Genomic DNA, 15,219 nt, shown 5'->3' with positions numbered 1-15,219 from the left:
GTAGGCCCACATGGGACATGGCCTAATCACTTTTGCCACCAGAGCCCAGCTCAGGGCAGGCAATCCAGTGGTGCCAGGGCCAGGAGGATATGGAGATACAGTGAGGCATTGCCCAGGGACAGGTCCCACCTGCACACTGTGGCAAGAGGAATGGGCTAGAGTGCAGTACCTGACTGAACCTGTGTGACAGGAGTTGCTGCTGCGGAGTAACTGTGGAGCAGGCTCCACTCTGCAAATCCCAGTCCCTCATAGTCTCCGACCCCCCCAGTGGGCAGGACTTGACATGCACCACATGGCCCCCTCACTTTAAATGGTACCCCATGACTTTACATACCATTTTTGCTCTAAATTCCATGACTTTTACTAAATTTACCATAACTGGTCCGTGATTTTTGATAAAAAATCCTGAGACAAATCTGCAGCCCTACAAATAGTACATATCATGAAAAATGAATTGTAAATCAATCAATCACAGAGTTGAAGCAGACAGCTTGTGCACAATGTATTGGCTGAAGTATGTTTGCATAAACCATTTGGACAAATGCAAATATGAGTAAAAACAATAACATGGTTACAAATAGTTTGCAAACTGAAAAAAGAGCTAATTTTGTTGGATAATATCTTCACAGTGAATTTACAGTAGCTCAACCTCTGAAAGACATAGTAACTTGAAACAAGAAGGTCAAAGAAAATAGCTGAATAAGATCAATCATAAATAGCTGAACAAGATCACTCATACCTAAAGTCAAACCTAGCTCAGTTTACTCAGACAAGTTGTTCCGCTGATGGGCAAGAGAATTTGACCAATTATGTGGAAACAGAAAATAAAAATGGAGAAATGAGGCTTGGCACAATGCTTTGAAATAATCTATGCTCCTTGACATTTCTGTAACATGGTCCTTTGATATGAATAAATAGTCATTACTGGTGTCCCAACATTCTATCTAGATCCACTACCTGGCTTTACCTGCACAAGCACAAATAAAGAATAATCTGAATGGCTAATCTCTCTAATGTCACCCACAACAATCAACAAGATTGTTCACTTTAACATCCCACTCCCACTACTAAACATATGAGGTCTTTTTATATAACAACATCAGACTCAGCGTCCTTACTAAACTTCCTTACTATTGATTTGTAGTCAGGGCCATATTTTCAAAGTTAGGTACATGCAACTACACACATACGTTTGTGCATGCCTAATATATGCATGGGCATGCAATACCGAGATGGCTATGTGCATGCACAAAAAGCTTATTCGTGTACCTAGGTATTTGCATTATATGTTCAGATGACACGAATGTGTAAGTGCACTAATTTGGAGAATCTATCCCTAAATCTTGAACAGACAAACTGATAACACAATGGGTCACAGGTAACTTATTTACAGTAAAATACTGAACAAAACTATGTAAGAACATGCACATTAGGCCCAACGTTAAAATTTATACCACAGATCAAGCTCAGATATTGTGTACAAAATGCACAAAGGCTGAGTAAAAATGATAAATGCTAGAACAGCTGAGAATCAAATACAAATTTATTATATGGATATGTCCTCGGCCTTTCAGAGAACAAATTAAATTAAACTGATCCTGGCCAGTGACATTGCTAGTGAGCCAAATCATCTAATATTAAGGGATTTGAGTGGTCCTGTCAATTTAAACAAAGCACAGAAAAAAAAATCCTTTTAAGAGCAAGTACTAAAAGGATTATACTTAAAAAAAGGAAATTGGCTGTATGTCTGAACATCACAGAGAGGTACAGTGGGTTAAGTGAGTTAGCAAACTTGGACTCAAATTACTTTTAGTTTAAAAGGAAAGCAAGAAGACTTTGAGGAGATTCAGTCAATGGTTCTGGAAGTGTATGATTAACTCACCCTCAATACCAAATCTAGAAAAGTGATATTGGATTCAGTTATATGTGCAATATAGTATATTTATCCTTCCCCTTTTGCTCTTTCTTTTTTAAAGAAGAAGGATTGCATTCTAATGTATCTGCTCCTGGGACAATACCAAAGGAACCATAATAATCCTACATTGTGGATTAGAGCTGACAAAGAGTTTGAATATATTCATATAGGCATGAAATGACAATAACTTCAGATTTGGAAACATCATTTGTTTTGCTAATCATGTACAAAAATCAACTTAACATGTAATATTATTAATGAAGTGCTCAGTTGAGCAAAAACTATAATTAAAAATAAATACAAATCAACATTCTTTCTGGAATTAGAAATGACAGTATCTCTACCAGCTGGTAATTTATGAGGATGCATAAATCATTCCAACTAATATAAAACACTGCAGAGACCAGAACTTACATTTCCCATTCTTTGCAAAGAATATTCTAATGAGTAATTTCTGCTTTGCAAATTATCACTTGTCAATTTCAGCATCCCTTAACTGTCTTTTCATCAATCCACTTCTTCACAGTGACTAAAGTGAAGTTAAAAATATCTATTTATGTTTAACAGCCCATTATCCTGTGGCTCAGGATAAAATTAATCACCCCCAAATTATAAAGTAAAAGAAATTGGACCTAAATTAAAGGGGAAAAATACATGTTATATAAAACATTATCTTTCATCCACTATTTTTTGAATACATCAAAATGAATTTAATAGTGCTATCTGGTGGACATTTCCACTTACCATTAGGCCAAATGATATAAATTCTTCAATTTACATTCCTTAAACTGTGTAGAACATTGAGACAAAACATTAAGGGATGTGGATTCTGTTGATACAAATTATAGTTACAATGCATTTTTAGGACTTTAAGGGTTTTCCAATTTAAAGCAACACAGTATGCACTGGAGATGATTTGTCTCTTTAAAGAAAAAGATATTTAGCACTCATATGCCTCTCTCTAATACTGTCTCAAACTGGCAGTACATCCATTATTGAAAGGGAAAATAACTAAACATCTAGGGTCTGGAAGCCATTCCAGACATTAAAAACATTGACAATATAAAATAAATTAAATGAACATGAGACAAACAGTCAAATAATAAATACATATTTAGCTATCTTTTAAACCTAAACCCTAGTCATTGAAAAAATATACAAGTGAAGTAATATCCAAAATAAAGTCAGATTTTGCTATGGTGGCATAGGCACTTTATTAGTGCCTAAGGATCTGTGTTTGGCTGAGCGATAAATCAAAATTCAGAAGTGAATATATTTAGGGGGAAAAGTGATGTGATAAATACAAATCAAATAACCAAATTAAATGACTCGTTTTTCCCTTCATCTATAATGGAGCTACCTGAGGGCATTCAATTCTAGATGTTAGGTGCATGTTTATCATTCACGGTTTAGGAGCCATAAAGAGAAAAACACCAAATATACTTTTTGTCAGCCACTGTTTGAAACTGACTAGACTATTTTAACAGCCAGAAGCACTTCATTTCTCCTGTATGGATTTGGTGCCTTTATATAATCATGCCCGAAGTGGCTCTCTTATCTTTAGTGCTGGCCATCTGCTTGAAGCATCTGGCAACTGAGTACAATCACCCACACCCAGAACTTGACTGTTTCCCTGACTATGACTTGCCTTGGTAACTGCCAATAAATGCTTTCCAATACCGACATCATAACTGGCAAAGGAAGGTTGAACCTCTATGGATGCAGCTAAGTTAAAATAAACTATAATTGTCTCAGTCCACAATCGTTTGCAGTGTAGTTGTACCCATGTTGGTCCCGGACCTGAAAAAGAGCTCTGTGTAAGCTCGAAAGCTCATTTCTTTCACCAACAGAAATTGGTCCAGTAACAGATCCACACAATCCACAGTGGTACTATATCTGGCATAATTGTTTTGTAGCCTTTACTGACTACTTAGAGAAGCCAGTTGGATGGTAAAACGTTCATACAGCACAGCACTGTTAACATAACACAACATAACATACTAAGAGAAGAAAACCAAAGTTATAAGTAGCTGGAAAAAGTCTCCTTCCAAAGTATTTCTTGAACATTCTGACTATTTTTCTTTGAACTTCTGAGAAAATATGTTTTTATACAATACTGTACATGCCTCATTTTCATGCTTAGGTAAATGTATATCTGAAAAAATATCAACATTTTTATTGTAAGAAACTAAAATCCTTTAGGAATCAATATAGGTAATGCATTACTGACAAAACTTATACATAACAGTATCATGCATTCACCATATGATATTTAAATCAGGAATCACATAAGCTAATCACATTTCAAATTCATTTTAAAGTTTCCTTTATAATTAGTCCAAAATGATGCAATTCACTAAACAGAGTTTAATCACTACAGACGGTAAGTAAACTGCAGAGAATGAGCATAAATGACAAAATTGGATGTCTTGTCCACAATTTATTTCTAATTTAATTAAAGCTTATGCTTTTTAACATGTTCCTATCATTTTACATTTTATCTCCATTCATTTAAATACCTCACCTGCCAGATTGTTTTGTATACTTTACCCTGGGATCGTTAAAGAAATGTAGCTGATCAAAATTCACTACAGGAGGTGGTTTTGTAGAGTTGAAATAAATATTTCCCTCTAGAAAATATCCTTTAAGGAATTCTTCCCCTTCCCTCTCTTATTTTGCTCACCACTCAGACAAATGGTCAGAAATGCCCAATGGATAGAAAATATCCAATTAAATCCGAAAAGAATATAAGACAAACATCTACACAGGGGAAATCTGAAATGTTGGAAAAACTAATCCAGGATCCTCCTGGCAATGAACTCACATAGTAGTTTACTACTGTAGTAGTTTGCTATGGTAAAATCAAATACTATGGCTAGCAGAACACCTTATCCTACCTGCTTCCTGCAGGCAAGTGCCCACATGGCTAATTGCCACTTACCTGGTCCAGCTTTTACCAGCCACTGGCAACCTACTTCAAAATAAGTGAGGTAGAGGATGTTCCATATCAAAGCTTCTCAGCTACTTAAGAAAGGTCTTTTATCAACTGCTTATCCAAGTCTTTTGGAATGTTCTTCCAACAGAACACATGCAATCAATTCTCTGTGATATGTAAAAGTTTATGTACACTGCATGTCACTCTGCTGAATTTCTAATAGAGGCTACCAACAGCATGTTATTTCTACTACTTGAGTTACTTTATTTTCCACTGCTATACATTTTATTTACTAAAATACTTCTCAAAACACTACAAGAAATCCTAAGTGAATGGGGATAATTTCTGATATAGCTTCCTGATATACTACTGCCTTATTCTAGTTCTATGCCTGTCCACAGATATCAGTTGATTTAGTCCAGCATACAGGGAAGGTCAACGCATTCGTCAATTGGATCCAACTAACAGAAAAGAAACTGTAGGCCTCTTTAAACTGTAAATTCCTATACATCCGTTTTCCAGAAACTATCTTTATTTTTAGATTAAAGAAAATCTAAAGTGTATGAGATGCCCAAAGTATAAAGTATTTTTATGATGCAAGAATTCCTCTGATTGTTTTCAAATCAGAGAGTTTATCCTGTCTTATTTGCATATAAAACATTTTAAGCCTTTGGCTTTCCCTTAGGCAAAATCTAGGCCAGGGAAAGAAAGAGAAAGAAAGAGGATGAAGAAAGATAAACATACATGCTGAAGTAACAGTTCACCAACTGTAACTGCTTCCAGTGTAAGAACATAAGAATGGCCATACTGGGTAAGACCGAAAGTCCATCCAGTCCAGTATCTTGTCTACTGACAGAGGCCAACGCCAGGTGCCCCAGAGGGAGTGAACCTAACAGGTAATGATCAAGTGATCTCTTTTCTGTCATCCATCTCCAGCCTCTGATAAACAGAGGCTAGGGACACCATTCCTTATCCATTCTGGCTAATAGCCATTAATGGACTTAACCTCCATGAATTTATCTAGCTCTCTTTTAAACCTTGTTATAGTCCTAGCCTTCACAACCTCTTCAGGCAAGGAGTTCCACAGGTTGACTGTGCGCTGCATGAAGAAAAACTTCCTTTTATTTGTTTTAAACCTGCTGCACATTAATTTCATTTGCTGGTCCCTAGTTCTTATATTATGGGAACAAGTAAATAACTTTTCCTTATTCACTTTCTTCACACCACTCATGATTTTATATACGTCTATCATATCCCCCCTTAGTCTCCTCTTTTCCAAGGTGAAAAGTCCTAGCATCTTTAATCTCACCTCATATGGGACCCATTCCAAAGCCCTAATCATTTTAGTTGCCCTTCTCTGAACCTTTTCTAATGCCAGTATATCTTTTTTGAAATGAGGAGACCACAGTTGTATGCAGTATTCAAGATGTGAGCGTACCATGGATTTATATAAGGGCAATAAGATATTCTCCATCTTATCCCCTTTTTAATGATTCCTAATGATGTTTGCTTTTTTGACTGCTGCTGCACACTGCATGGACGACTTTAGAGAACTATCCACGATAACTCCAAGATCTCTTTCCTGATTAGTTGTAGCTAAATTAGCGCCCCTCATATTGTATGTATGGCTGGCGTTATTTTTTCTAATGTGCATTACTTTACACTTATCCACATTACATTTAACTTGCCATTTTATTGTTCAATCACTTAGTTTTGTGAGATCTTTTTGAAGTTCTTCACAGTCTGCTTTGGTCTTAACTATCTTGAGCAGCTTAGTATCATCTGCAAATTTTGCCACCTCACTGTTTATCCCTTTCTCCAGATCATTTATGAAAAAGTTGAATAGGATTGGTCCTAGGACTGACCCCTGGGGACACCACTAATTATCCCCCTCCCTTCTGAAAATTTACCTTTTATTCCTACCCTTTGTTCCCTTTCTTTTAGCCAGTTCTCAGTCCATGAAAGGATCTTCCCTCTTATCCCATGACAACTTAATTTACGTAAGAGCCTTTGGTGAGGGACCTTGTCAAAGGCTTTCTGGAAATCTAAGTACACTATGTCCTCTGGTTCCCCCTTGTCCACATGTTTGACGACCCCTTTGAAGAACTCTAATAGATCAGTAAGACATGATTTCCCTTTACAGAAACCATGTTGACTTTTGTCCAACAATTTATGTTCTTCTATGTGTCTGACAATTTTATTCTTTACTATTGTTTCAACTAACTTTCCCAGTACTGATGTTAGACTTACCGGTCTGTAATTGCTGGGATCGCCTCGAGAGCCCTTTTTAAATATTGGCATTACATTAGCTATCTTCCAGTCATTGGCATTACATTAGCTATCTTCCAGTCAGAAGCTGACGTGGAGCCAACAATAAACAATAACAACAGCTAAAACTGTCAAACATGACTAATGATTTTGGGTGCCTCAATTTTGGGGTGTCCAACTAAGCACACCTGAAAGAAGTCTAATTTGCAGAAAGTGTTGAGCACCCAGCCTCTGAAAAGCAGGCACCTCTAAGGAATTTCAAGCTGAACATCTCAAAATTGAGATATCCAGAATTAATGGTCACTTCTGAAAATCTTGACCCAGGTTTTTCCAGTGAGAACATGTAACAGTCCCTTTCTCCTCAACTGTTAAGATCATGGCCATACAAAGAAGCAGGATTCTACACAAACTATTCCCATGTCCAACCTTGGAGAAGGAAAGAAAGCAATATAATGTAGTTAGGTTGAAATCGAGGCCTATGATAAAATATCTGTTTGAATAAAATGTCTTTTACTGGTTTACCCTGAAACTGCATCACTTACCTTAGCACATCACAAAAATCCCTGTTCTACTTTGTATGTTAAAATCACATTCTTGCACCACATATAATTCTTCAAATGCATCAAATAAATAGGGATTTTAGTTGAAAATAAAAAGGCTGATTCCTGTTAACAATACTTCTCTAGTCTTAATTTTTCTTATAATATTAATAACAAGAAATATACCTAAAGAAAATGTGTATTGTGTGTTCAAAAGGAAAAATAAGGAAGCACATATTCTCAGCAACTGAACATGTGCAAAATTCCATCTATCACAACTCAGACATTCATAACTTTTCCACTTTTTATTAGAAAAATTAAACTTTGTGTAGTGCTATAATTATAAAAAAGCAAGGTACAAAATCTTCCATTCCCTTGTTTCTGGTTTAGTGACACATTCAGAATTGTTGTCCGGTTAAACAGCTGAAAATGTTTGGAATGGCAGGAATTGAGAAATGCCTCTTTCAATGGACGTAGCTGAAAGGTAGCTTTGTATAAACAGCTGTGTTTTGAAAATGCTTGCCACCTCGAAATTGGGCTTGTAAATTGAAATGTTTGCCTTATTGCCAACGGGGCATATTAGTGTAACTGCTGCATTTTTACTTTTTATCACTGTCTCTCTAACTGCTGAAGTGGAAAAGAAAGATTGCCAAAGCCTGATATGCTTCTTTTCCTTTCTGTCCACTCTGACTTGGTTCTGAGCTGTCCGTTGCTCCAGTGATGAGAAACGATTTTCAGTTTATCTATTCCCTGAATGTCTTTCCCAGCTCAAACAATGGTAACGCTCCCTCGTGAATCAATGACTGAAAGTGAAACAAACCTAATTAAGGCATACCAATCATGGCCCATAGGACAGATAATTAGTCTGAAAAGGGTCACACCATTTCAAAGAGTACTGAACGTATTCTTATGTTCTTATGTATATCAATCTGCTGAATACAAAGGGTTTTGCTGTCTGCTTTGCACCCCACAACTTAGGTAAATAATGAGCACTGCAAACTCTAGCTTCACAAATGAACCATTTGAAGACAGAACCTGGAATTTACCAACTTTTAAAAAACATCAGCAATGTTCTTATGTTCTCATTTGTTTCAGAAACAACAGACATCACTATAATATCTAATGGAGGAGTCTGGGTGGATTTCAACCAGTGGTAAAGGACTTCCAAAAAGTATAAGAAACCTGCCCATAAAGATTTGGAACGGGTTCAAGTTAGATTCCTAAGTAAATAAAGACAGTATTAAAATTATAAACAATACTTAGAGGTTTAGGCAGACAGCAGCAGACATCATGGATGCCTCTGTTTTGGATTCTTATATGTCTGTACCGAATTAGATGAGAAAATGTTGTATACACACTAAAGGAACAGTTACTGATTACTCTATTCACTTGCATTAAACATTCTTTATAACATAAAAGATATGAGAGATCTTCACTAGCTCATAGACACAAAAGCTATCACAACAAAATTCCTACTTAATAGAACTGTGTAATTTTTCATTTAAATGCAATGTTGATGAAGCTGCACTACTTGAATGAGTGTGTTTTTAAGAAATTTAGCAAATGCCATACACATTGTTCAAGGGAATAGGACAAATTCTCCTAGCCCTTTGGTTTCTCTTTGCAATTTAATTACTACTTTTAAAATTGCAAATTTAAAATTTATCCGTTTCTATTAGGGACAAATCCAAAAGTCTTTGCTCAGTTTTTATTCAGTCCTAATTCAGGAAAAACTCCTGTTGAAATGGGAGTTTTGTGTGACTATGGACTAAATAAAACTAAGCAAGGCCTTGTGGATAATTCCCCCCAAAACTCCAGGTTGTGCTTAACAAAGATCTAATTTACCAAAGTATTTCAGCTTCAAAAAAATCAGAAGTAATTAATACCGCAAAATGATAATTTTAAATAGGAAAATTTTGGTTTGGAATTTTTATTGGAACTGGAGTGCAGGGCAGTATCCTTTGTTTACTATTATTGGCAATGTTTAATGGAGACAGGGAGTACCGGTCAAGGTATTCAGGAGACTGTTACCTTAGAATAAAATCATCTACATATCTAATGCATTTATAGTAAGCAGGAATCATCTAACTGCACTACGGCAAGAAAATGACAAACCTGATAATTCCTCAGTATATGAGTTTTAGATGACAGGTAGTAGTACTGGTTAATCTCTTTGCCAGAGGCATATTAGCTTGCACAAGAAATCTCCCAGTATACCTGGGTATCTGTTTTCATAGTTCATCCAATACTGCATAGGCAATATAAACCTTGAGTAGGTACACAAAGCATAAATAATCTCTCTCTCTCTCTCTCATACACACACACACACAGAAATATTTTGCATACAACATTAAACAGGCTGCATTTTTTTTATTATTAAAAAAATGAAGCCTTACAGAGTATTTACTTTCCAATATAAACATATAATGCAGTAAGGCTTCATTTTTTAAAGGAAAATGAAATTTGCACACTCTAATGTTGAATGCAAAATATCTATTTATGTGCAGGTTAATTTTTTAAACAGCAAATTGCAGGTGATTTCTGACTTTGAAGTGCCTTGTATACCTCTGTTCATGGTTAGAAAATAATCACACCCAACCCTCCCACCCCCAAAAAATCAATACAACCAGTTGACACAAGGAAAGTTCACAGTGGCCAGAGTAAGAAACATTTAATCTTCTACATATCATTTTATACCTAATGCATGAATGCTGCACAACTTGATTCTGTGGTTTGGCACCAAAAAATCTACATTAGGAATCCAGGGATTTGCCGCTTTCCCATTTAGTATGGTATGCTGAAGTCATACATAAAAATGTAATTATATTTTAAAAACCCCACTAATCTGACACACACTTTACCACCAAAACGCCCCTGAAGTCTTGTTCTGTACATTATCTATTTCCTTCCCTCTCCCATGTTATCACCTTAGCATTTTCTCTTCTCATGATTAATCAAGGCTCAATCCTGCAAAAGTGTATACACAGGCTTAACTTGATGCATGCAAATAATCCTTCTAAAATCAAGCAGACTACTCATGTATTAAAAGCAAAGCATGAATGTAAGTTGCTGCAGGAGCTAGGTGTCATTCAGTAAGCTCTTTGGGCAGTGACCATGTCCTAGACATTATGATCCTGATTGTGCAAACCCTGAAGTTAACAGGGCTGCTTATGTGCATAAATTTAAATACGTGCATCACGGTTTCCAGGATGGGCACTAAGTAAAGCACCCTGCACACACATAGTGCTAGATAAAATATTTAATGTGATATTAGTAATAAATAATAACTCAATTTCAGATACAGAAATTGCCCAGGAATATTTTCAAAGCTGTCGAAATTGTAACATTATTCAAAATCAATTCCACATGCCTTTTAAAATGAAACATGGTATCTGCTAAGGATGAGTTTTGTTGTTAAGACTCAGGGCTGAAAGTCAAGTGTTTTAGGTACTTTCCTTGACTGCCACAGGTGTCCTGTTGGACTTTGGTTACAGAACAATCTGTGCCTCAGTGTCCTCTACTGTACAAAAGGAATAACACCACTTATCCTAAGTGAGTCTGAACTGATGTCTGCAAAGAGAGTGGTGATCCTCAGGCAAAAGATTTTACCTACTCTAAATGAAAAGTATTCATATTTATAATAAAACACAAAGAAAGGTTTTTAGTTCCCCCTTCCAGATATAGCTGGGTTTTTCATAACAGTCTAAATGAGTTAGACCCCTAACTCCCACCAAATTCCAATGGGAGTTGGGCAACTAACTCACTTTGGCTGGGAGTTTCAAAGGAGTCTGGGTGGGCTAGGTGCCCAACTCATTAAATCTCAGTGAAAGCTTGGTGCCAAACTCACCTAGGCTCCTTTGACATCCTCAGTCATGGTATTCAGACCATTGCCTTTTTAACCTCAGTATAGAGCAATTAACTATCTAATGTAAAAAGTTCAAATAAGCTATCAGCAAAAAGATTGTTTTATTGCGTGCTTGCTTGGCCTGAGTAAAGGGATGAGTGTATATTTTAAAAGCAACTGTAACTGTTACTAAATGAGACAAACATTTTTAAAAAACTTTCTCAGGCAGACCAAAGGGAAGTGGTACTTGAATTTGTACTCTTCACTGAATCACAACAAAGAAAATAGTCCTTGGGTTACCTCCCACACAGGTTTTTAGAAATCAATCAGTTGTGTCAGACTCTAGTGGAACAATTAGATTTCCTGCAATTCATATACAAGTGATAGAGCTGTTTGTAACAACATGTGGAACAAACAAATGCCGAAACACAATAATTGCTTTCAAATGACAAGTTAAAGAATTAGCCATACAAAAGCTAAGAGTAAAATCTAGTCCCCCTAGTTTGTATCTTGTTTTTTAATTTTATCACCTACACTAACTGTAGGAGTATAATTATCTTTTGGGGAAATCAATGAACTTGGCTTGACTCAATGATTATCAACAGCACTGATTTGGTCCAGTTCTGAGGTCACTTAGGGCAGGTCTACACTACTCATTATGGCAATATAACTTACGTTGCTCAAAGGTGTGAAAAAGCCACCCCCACAAGTGACACAACCTAAGCGCTGGTGTGGACAGCACTATGTCATCGGGAGATGCTCTCCCACCGACAAAACTACTACGTCTCGCAGAGGTGACGTAATTATGCTGACGGGAGATCAGCATAGAGCATATTCACCAGATGCACTGCCGTGGCTACAGTGATGTAGCACTGCTAGTGTAGAGTAGCCCTTATAAAAAGGTTTGAATTCCACAGAAATTATTGTAATAAAATACCCTAAGAAGAATACCAGAAATCAATGGGAAGTTTGCCCAAGCAGGGACTTTCGGACTGGGTCCATCTTTTTAACCTTGCTTTTAACATAGGAAGTTGTGTCTGTGCATAGTTTGGTTATAAGAATGTGGCACTGCAAGCTGATCCCTGCAGATGGACCATTAGTAAATAGGGCAGCACACAGAAACAAGGGTTTGCATTCAAGGATTAGCTTGCGGGATTGGGAACTAAAAGTCTGGGAGTAGGTATAATTCCATGGGCAAGTTAACGAGAGAAAGGTAAGGGAGGTGTCATTTGATTTGTAAAAATCTACAGAATCATAATTTCAATGGTGTTACCCTTTGCAGCATGATGGGGAGAACTTGCTCCCTCCCATGCCCGGCTCCCAACTCCTGTAGTTGATAGAAATTTTGATAATATAATACCAATTGAAATGAGTCAAATCGGACTTCATTCAAAAGCTCTTTCCTCTCACAAACACAATAGTGCTAAACAAGACAAACCTAGAACAATTATGTAAATATATCTTTGAGAAAATGTTTTGAAGTACAATTTTTAAAAAGTTGATTTTTAACACAAGCATGTCAAACATGCAGCCCTCGCAAAGTTAAACTGTGCCCTCAACTGACAGTGTGTTATCAGCTAATCCTTAGAATATGGTACTTTATTATTTTTTTAATGTTACAGGTAAATGGAAGGAGTGCTTCAAGTTGGTTTGTCATCACTGGGGGGACAAAGAAAAAAAGCAGCAGCAGCAGTTCAGTGGTACTGATTATCAGCTTTGTTTATTATAACAAAAGGGTTGTAATGAGGCACTGGTATGATGTCAACATCCCAGCCAGAAATTACTGGAATCCCAGAGGGTCAAACAATTGAAATTATGATTCTGTAGATTTTTATGAATCAAATGATATTTCCTTTACCTTTCTGTCACTAACTTGCCCACAGAATGAGATTTTATTCCATTATGCTTCCACACTACAAATTAGTAATGTGAGGATTTGCCTAGGCAGTGCACAGTAGCAGGGTGCACATGGAGACGTAGTTTGCGGCATGCTGGTGCACTGTATATTTAACTACCCAGCTCTTCACACGCTAACTCTCCATCTAGATAAGCCCATAGTTACAAGAACTAACTGACCAGGAATATATTTATTTCTTTGTAAATCTGACGTTTACCTCAATTCAAGAAATGAAAGAACAGATTATATTTTGATTATTTTATTTTGTACTAGTGTTTCTTTGCATTTCAGGATGATCTGAACCATTGCTGTAACATGTATTATAAAACTGCAAAGCAGCAGACTGATTTCTGTATGTTTAGCTCACACATTTTCAGTTCATTTTATTAATATAGTTATATTGTAAAGTTAAGTGATGAAAAAGCTTTACATGTATTCAAAGAGCAGACCTCAAATACTTGTCAAATGTCTTAGATAATTAATTATTTGCAGTTATTTAACCATGGTATTTACAGTAATCAAGGTATTTGCTGGAATAAGTGTGAGGAAGTTAAAGAGGATAATGAAGAGACTAAAGCAACCTTATCTATTTATCTTAAACAAAACTGACAACTTTTTAAGAGCCACTATTGTACCACAAAAAAAACACCCAAATCATATATATTTGTTAATGCAAGCAACTAAAATTATATACAGTATTGAATGGATAAGATGCAAATAAGAAACAAAAGGCAAATATTTTAAAACAAGGATAATATAGGTATTAACTTAGATCTTAAGCAAGTGGATTGGACACCAGATTAATAGGCATTCCTTCTAAAGCAGAAAAAGGAGAGGATGGAGAAACTGCAATATGCCTCTCTTGTTTACTTCAGCAATTTTAATTTGAGATAGCTTTTATCACTAGCAGAACACATACTAGTTATCTGTAATGTGTAAGTCAGTTTTATAGATAAGGACTTAGTGTCAGCAAATGGCGGGAAAACAGCCAAATCAGATGCTAGTTCAGATTGTATATGCTTCACATCTCTGAAGACAGGAACCTTTTGCCAAGTGTCTAGTGTTTCCATGTGTCCATACCAGTGACATTTCAAAATGCATTTATCAATATCAATGAAGCATCGACCTTACCTTAGTTTTTGTAAACTATGCCACTGTGAATTTTAATACTAGAAGTAAAAGGCAACGTGAGAAATAAATGTATAAAGTATGGTTGACTCCACAGACACACACTGTCTGGTGAGCTTTGGTACACAGTCTGCTGTTTTAAAATAAATGCAGTAGTGTGTCCCATTTCATGCATAAAGACATCAGAAATTTCTCACAATATAGTTTTGAATGTGCTCAAAGCAGTTTCTTTAAGAGAGAAAGAGCTACCATACATCTGCAGACAGGATATATTTTAAAGTATGATTCTACAAGATGATAAGCACATCTCAGAAGGTGGTGAGAGCCCTCAGTACCCACTGAAGTCAGTGAGGACTGCAGACACTCGGCACCTTAATGGTGGAGCTCAGCATTACCAGCATTACCAGCTAAGTGTGCTTTTTTTCCCCCTGACTGCAATAAAGGCACTTTCCCTTTGTTATCCTAATGCAATGTAAGATTTTTCAAGCAAAAATAAGATGGGCAGTAATCAGATTGAATTTCCAATATGACAAACAATTTATTACAAGGTACACTTTCCACTCCAATGATATCTTTAAAAATTCAAGCTTGCTCCCAGAATAGCAGCTATAAAAGGAATTAGGAAAAGATAAAACCTGGGGATTATCAATTTTGTATGTTACTGTATAAATATCTCATGGGTATGTCTCAGGA

General features: G+C 36.3%; 2 protein-coding genes across 5 annotated transcripts in view; one reads left to right on the top strand and one right to left on the bottom strand.

The window, feature by feature from the left end:
* IMMP2L (inner mitochondrial membrane peptidase subunit 2) overlaps positions 1-15,219 on the bottom strand; it is an 855,648-nt gene that overhangs the window by 393,934 nt on the left and 446,495 nt on the right. The window lies entirely within an intron of this gene.
* Positions 1-15,219, top strand: part of LRRN3 (leucine rich repeat neuronal 3) — a 51,632-nt gene that overhangs the window by 29,869 nt on the left and 6,544 nt on the right. The window lies entirely within an intron of this gene.

The sequence above is a fragment of the Chelonoidis abingdonii genome, chromosome 1, assembly GCF_003597395.2.
Source record: "Chelonoidis abingdonii isolate Lonesome George chromosome 1, CheloAbing_2.0, whole genome shotgun sequence".
Classification (NCBI taxonomy): Eukaryota; Metazoa; Chordata; order Testudines; family Testudinidae; genus Chelonoidis; species Chelonoidis abingdonii.
Note: the sequence above shows the minus strand (reverse complement) of the source record. Positions and strands in the feature narration are given on the sequence as shown.